This window comes from Onychomys torridus, chromosome 3 (assembly GCF_903995425.1).
Source record: "Onychomys torridus chromosome 3, mOncTor1.1, whole genome shotgun sequence".
Lineage (NCBI taxonomy): Eukaryota > Metazoa > Chordata > Mammalia > Rodentia > Cricetidae > Onychomys > Onychomys torridus.
This window is the reverse complement of record NC_050445.1, coordinates 14,218,103-14,224,338: the sequence shown is the minus strand read 5'-3', so window position 1 is coordinate 14,224,338 and position 6,236 is coordinate 14,218,103. Positions and strand designations below refer to the sequence as shown.

The 6,236-nt window shown below is 48.2% G+C and overlaps 1 protein-coding gene across 3 annotated transcripts in view; it reads left to right on the top strand.

The window, feature by feature from the left end:
• Positions 1–6,236, top strand: part of Pde1c (phosphodiesterase 1C) — a 497,292-nt gene that overhangs the window by 140,899 nt on the left and 350,157 nt on the right. The gene's annotated exons all lie outside the window — the stretch shown is intronic.

Below are 6,236 nucleotides of genomic sequence, written 5' to 3'. Positions count from 1 at the left end.
CTTCTGGATCCAGTGGAACACATGCAGTGTTGTTTGTGTTCTGGAGACCAAAATGTTGCATATCCTCCTTATTCATTTGCAAAATGAGGCTAAAAATTATTAGTAAATCATGAAAAGATTAAGTCCAGTGAGTTTCTTGTTTAAAGAATTGCTCCTACATGCCCCTGTATGCCCCTACATGCTGGTTTTAAGGTTTGCTTCGTGCCCATTCAGTGGTAAGCTGATCTTCCCACTTTTTAAGAAGTCAATTCCCAGTGTAAATGAAGAATGCTGACTTGGAAAACAGCCACATAGGGATCTATAAGCCTTAGATGGCTCTTCCAAGAGTTGCCTGAAAGGCCCTTCCATTGTTAATTTCAGGTGGGCTGAATGCCATGGAGTCAAAAGCCTTGGTCTTCTGGACCTGCTTCTTGCTTGATTTCCACTGTATGCAGGGTCCTGGTCAAGGCCTTAGGCAGGAAGTGATTGGACTAAGTTCATGCAAGGCTGGTGATGTCTAAAATGTCCATTCACCCATGCCGTCCAGCCAGGATCTGGGGGAAGTCACTGAACTTATGAGACTAAGGCAGTCTCTGTGTTTTAGAGTCTTAAAGTCTAACTTGGGCACACTTGAGTCTCACTGTCCAGAAAGGAAGTTGGACCTCTCGAGGCCCAGAAGGGGTGGTTCAAGGGAGCAGCAGAACAGGAACAGGGATGATGGGCAGCTTCAGAAAGTCAACACATTTTTATTGGCATCTTCCACGGAATAGCAAATGAAGTGCTCAGATTTCCTCCCAGTATCCTCTCCCTCGGCTCCCGTAACCTGGCTGGAGCCTAGACAGAGCTGAGCTGCCACTGGCGGGCTGTTGCCATGTTTTTTGGTACTCCCAGGGAGGCCTGTGCAGTCTGAATCTTCTCAAAGGTAGGTACTGATTGCCCTAAACACCCACGGGAGGATTTAGACGCTTCCTTAGCAACAGGTTTCCTCCTAGGACCTGAGAAACTGACTGAGTAACACTCTTCACCACTGGAGATTCTTCTGGGCCCTTCCAGCTCTCCTTTCCTGCCAACCTCCCTTGCCTTCATAAAAGTTTGAGCTTCAGGAAGTTTTTAGTGGAGGGACGATGTTCTTAGGGACCCTTCCTTCACTGCCTCTACCCACAATTGAAAAGGGGGTTGTCCTGGAAAAAAAAAAGTGAGCCTGGATCATCTATCTTAGCTCTGTGCATCTGTGGTTGTACTTTGGACAGTCTCCTATCAGGGCCAAACCAGCCTGAAAGTCACACAGGAGGCAAGCTCCTACCGTGTCATACCTGCTGTGTGGCCTGAGCTGTGCAAAGGGAGGCTGTGAGTTGTGTTAGTGAGTGTCAGCACACATTCCACATAGTTCTATGGTTATGTCTCTCTCGACTGAACTGTGAAGAATTGGATCCAGAAAGAAGGGCTTAGAGTTTGTCTCAGAGCTAAGGTCAGGGAAAGGTCTGCTTCAAGGACAAGGACTTTGGAGTCAGACAGTTGTGGGGTCAAATCAAGCTGCTTGATGAGGTTCTCTATGGACTATGTAAGAGCAGAGCCTCTTCTGAAGTCCCTTTCTACTGGGGAGTTTCAATGACCAATGCATAACCTTTGGCTAGTATGACATCACCTCTGCTGGGTTCAGCCTGATTACTTGTACACGATAGCTGTCTGCACCCCTCGGGAAGTTGCCGGACCTCTTTAGATTTCCTTTTACTCATCTCCAAAAAGAATAGTGATGCCTGTCTCACTGGGTGGTGCAGGGTGGTGGTGAAGATATGGACAAGGCACAAGGCTCAAACAGTCGTAACCATGGAAATGGGCACTTTCACTCTCTTTTTCCAGGAGTTCTTTTCCTGGGACGTAGGCTCAGGGACAGAGCACCAGATAGTGTCCGAGTGCTTCTGTGGTGGGCTTGTTGCTTAGGAGCCCATCCTACAGCCCTCTCCTGTATCTTTTGCTAACCCAGGAGTTCATTGCAAGCTGCCTTGGAATGTGGCCTCTGCTTGCCCTGCAGAGTGGAAGGGAGAGGAGCCCTAGGGACGTAGACACTCGTTTGTGGCTCAGAGAGGCATCATGGTTGCCAGGCAATGGGAAAGCCTGAGAGTTTGGGGACCAGGAAGGAAGAGCAGCACAAGCTGAGTGAAGATCTTGTTTGGAATAGGTGACCTGAGGAACTCTCCACATGGGTCCCTGGGGTGTCTATGCCTAGTCCTGCTCTACCCATAGATGGGACCGAAGTACCTGGTCCCTCCGGGTCTGCCTTTGAGGGGGATATGGAGGGTGTTTTTGGTCCCTGGTGAGGGTCCACAGGCTTTCCATCCAGCAACACTGGAATAGGCACCAGCTCTCCCACCACTTCATCCTGCACTGGATCTTCCTGATTACCTCTTGCTAGCTGGGTACCACGGACAACCACTCTTGAGTTTTAGTCATCTTACTTATGAAATAAGCATCCCCATCTCTAAGAGCTCTGATCCTTTGAATAATTGTCCTTTGAATATCATGTACTCCAGCCATCTGAGATGTACCCCCACCATGAGCCTTCCTTAGGCTCCCCTCCCATGAGAGCACAGTATTTGCCTCTCTGGGCCTGGAGAACAACCCTATTGATGATGGTTTATATCTGTTCCTGTGTTTGTTTTCTCTTGTTAAAGCCTAATGACTTAGAACAAAGTTGTATGTAGTTGCTGTGGGGTAGAAATCTGGGAGCTGCTTATTTAGGTTTTGTCTAGGGTCTGTCTAAGGCTCCTTTGAGGGTATCACAGGGCTGCATTCAGTAGGCTACACGAGGCTGGCTGGGGTTGGAGGACCTGGTTCCTAAGTGGCTCACTCTCATAGATGGCCACTTCTTGGCAGTTCTTCACCCTGTGGACAGTCCGCAGGGCTGCCCCAGCAGTTGCTATGGTGACTGTTGGCCTGGCTTCCTGAAGCTTGAGAGCAAGTGATCAGAGAGAGTGAGGTGGGAGCAGAAATGGTTCATTAAGAGTTTTGGGAGTTGTGCATCGATCACTCCCCATTGTTTGGTCAGTCAAGCAGGACCATCTGACTTTGGAAAAGGAGTTTTACAAGCTGTGAAGATCATTAGGTCATGCTTACTGGGGGCCATCTTGGAGGTGGATGTTGTATGTTTTTAACAGCATAAAGTTCTGCCTAAAGTATCTGTTTGGCAACAGATGCAGTTATTTGTGGTATCTTACTGTGGCCTTCCTATATGCCAGTGTTGTGCTAGGAGCTAGGAATATGAGTGGGATGAAGAAAGACACATCCTTGTGTTGGAGAGTCCACAGTCCATTAGACATAAAGTTAAAGGTGCTGTCTTTGTCTTATTTCACAGCCAGCCAATGTGTGGATGACAAGCCTCTCTGGCTTAGTTAGGGTGTCTGTTGCTCTGCTAGAACTCCACAACCAAAAGTAACCGGGTAGGAAAGGGTTTATTTCAGTTTATAGTTCTCTGTCACAGTCCATCACTGAGGATTAGGGTAGGAACTCAAGCAGGGCAGGAAGCTGGAGGCAGGGGAAGATACAGAGGCCATGGAAGAGTGCAGTTTACCAGCTTCAGCTCAGCCTGCTTTCCTGTACCATCCATGACCACCAGGCCAGAAGTGGTGCCACCCTCTGTGGGATGGGCCTACCCATATCAATCATAGACTGGTGCATATTTTCTCATTTGGGTTTCCCTCTTCCAAAATGACCCTAGCCTGTGTCAAATTGACATAAAAGTTAGCCAGCCCACCCCCACCCCCATCTCCCTTTTGTTGATAATAGGACAAAAACCACAGGGCTGGACTTCCTGGGTCCTGGAGGGCCCTGGAACTAGAGTCTAAGGCACACTGCACCCACTGCGGTGCATGGTCGCAGGGGTTTGTGTGTCGTATGTGTCAGCCATGGTGAAATACAAGAGTGCTGTGAAAGGGTTCCCACGGTCATGAAACACATGGAACACTCATCTTCTTCTGCATGTCTCATCAAAATGAATGCTGCAGCGACGCCATGAGTTCCCATGTTTCTCTCCATCTGCGCTGCACCTCCCCAATAGTGAAGTGTTATGATTTAATTTCATATTCAAACAGGGAGACCCACAGAGGCCCAGCAATGCAGTAGAAGAATCAGGACTCTAGGTCAGGCTGTCTGACTCTGAAGCCCACAGTCTTTCCATTACTGTGATGGGAAGTGGCTTCAGAGGACAGGGCACAATGGCAGAGGGGTCCTCTCTTCTGGGACAACTGCATTTGGACTCTGATGTATGTGCAGGCATTTGTTAGCTGGGGAAGTGGAAGATGGCAGGAAGATGAAGGGAAGGCTTGAACAAGGCATGGGCAGCAAAGATGGTTGCTCATTACGTTTCAGGGAAGAACAGCTCAGGACTGCCTCCGAGCATGTGGTGAGGAGGTCCAGGACTTGGGGACAAGGCTGGGAGATGGGGTGAGGTCTTTTAAAGCAGGGATTTGTCATATAGGCTTTGGCTTGCCATAAACTATGCCCAAGGATTGGACCTTATAGAGGATTACAAACTCAGGCTGTAGCACAATTTATGCAGTAGGTGGTTTAATAGTTGTTGGGCAGGTCTTTGTGCTGGGCATGGCTGTTAATTCTTGGGAGGTAGAGACTGCAGGAAGCTACCTCCAGGGAGTGTAGATCCTCAAGTTGCATGTTTGGAGTAGAAAAATGTATGCAAATAAGTAAACAAGCTAATTTTAGACACTGGTAATAGCTGAGACAAAGAACAGTCAGAAAACTCTCTGGAAGCTGAGTCCTTGGAGGTGAGAAGGCTTCTATTCAAGACATGAACTGTAAAAGGCATCATGGCAGAGGCATAGAGTCACCCTGGGCTAGATTGTCTACACTGCAAATCCAGCTGTGTGGCTTTAAGCAGGTCATCAGGTCTCTCTGTTCCTCAGTTACCTCGTCTAAAAAGTGGCAACATTAATAGCCATGCTCTCAGGGTTGTCGGTAAGAGTGTCAGACTTAGCTCATGCTTAGATGGATGTCTGACACAGGGAAGGGCTGGTACAAGAGGCCACTGCTCCTGAAACACTTTACAGCAGTGGCGGAGGAAATAATAGGGGCTGCATTAGGCAAATGCGGGAGATGGAAAGTTGACCAGTATGGCTATTGCCTATTGAAGCATTGGATGAATGGAGGGTGAGTGTCACCAAGCAGGAAGGGGTCCAGAGGCAGCAGCCACCTAGTGAAAAGTGTTGGAGGCTTACAGCAGGGGGAGACATGTGCTCCATGTAACCTCTGGACTGGCACTCTTGGACTTGGGTTGGAAGACAAGCCGGAAGAAGGGCTGGGAGATAGGGTCTATTAACATGTGAAGCTGGTAGGATTTATGGTAGAGCATAGCTGTGAAAGAAAGAAAAGAAAAAAGAGTAACATCTTATTGTATCCTGTCATCTCTGTTGGCCAGGAATGGGAGGGAGGAGAAGATGAGGCCATTTACTGAGATGGAAAACCTGGGGAAGAGCAGGTTTGTGGGAAGGGTGGCTTGTTTTTTTTTATTGGAGCCCTAATGCCTGTTCCTGGGTCTTCAGCAGGGGGCTGGAATGGAGCAGGTGTGAACAATAGGGATTCATAACACCCTGGGGAAGTCTTCCCAAACAAATTTATGCCTTTATTTTTAAATGCTCTGCCTGCCAAACCAAATACCTGCTTCTAGATGGTCTCCAATCTTCCATCTGGCCAGAAGATAAAGTGCCAAGCTGAGAGCAAGCCTTAAACTGTCCCCTAGAAAAGCTTTGACTTATGGACAGAGAAGGAAAGTACCAGCAGCAGGGACCATCTCCATCCTGGCTTTGAGACATTATGCCCAGGCCTGGATTTCTCTTCTTGTTCAGCAGCCCTTTACTTAGTGACTCATGTGTGCCAAGCCTGTGCTAGACTGGAGGGAGAGTATGAAAAGGCGTGTCTGTGCCAAGGGAGGCTCTGTCTAGTGGGCATTGAGTTCCTGCCCAAGGGCATGATGTTCTGTGCCTAGCTTCATTTGTTTGATGCAGTTTGATCTGTTCAGCTCACGGCCAATTGGTAATGATGTGGTGATTTATGCTTCTGGACATAACAGTGCCAGCAGCACATGCCTGAGTTGATGTCTGAGGTGTGTGTGTGTGTGTGTGTGTGTGTGTGTGTGTGTGTGTGTGTGTATGGACATGTACTAGCTCTCATTAACTAAGGGTTTTACAAGGAGCTGGGGTCAAAATGAAGCCAAATGAGGCCTGTGAAACTGAATTCTAAACTCAGAT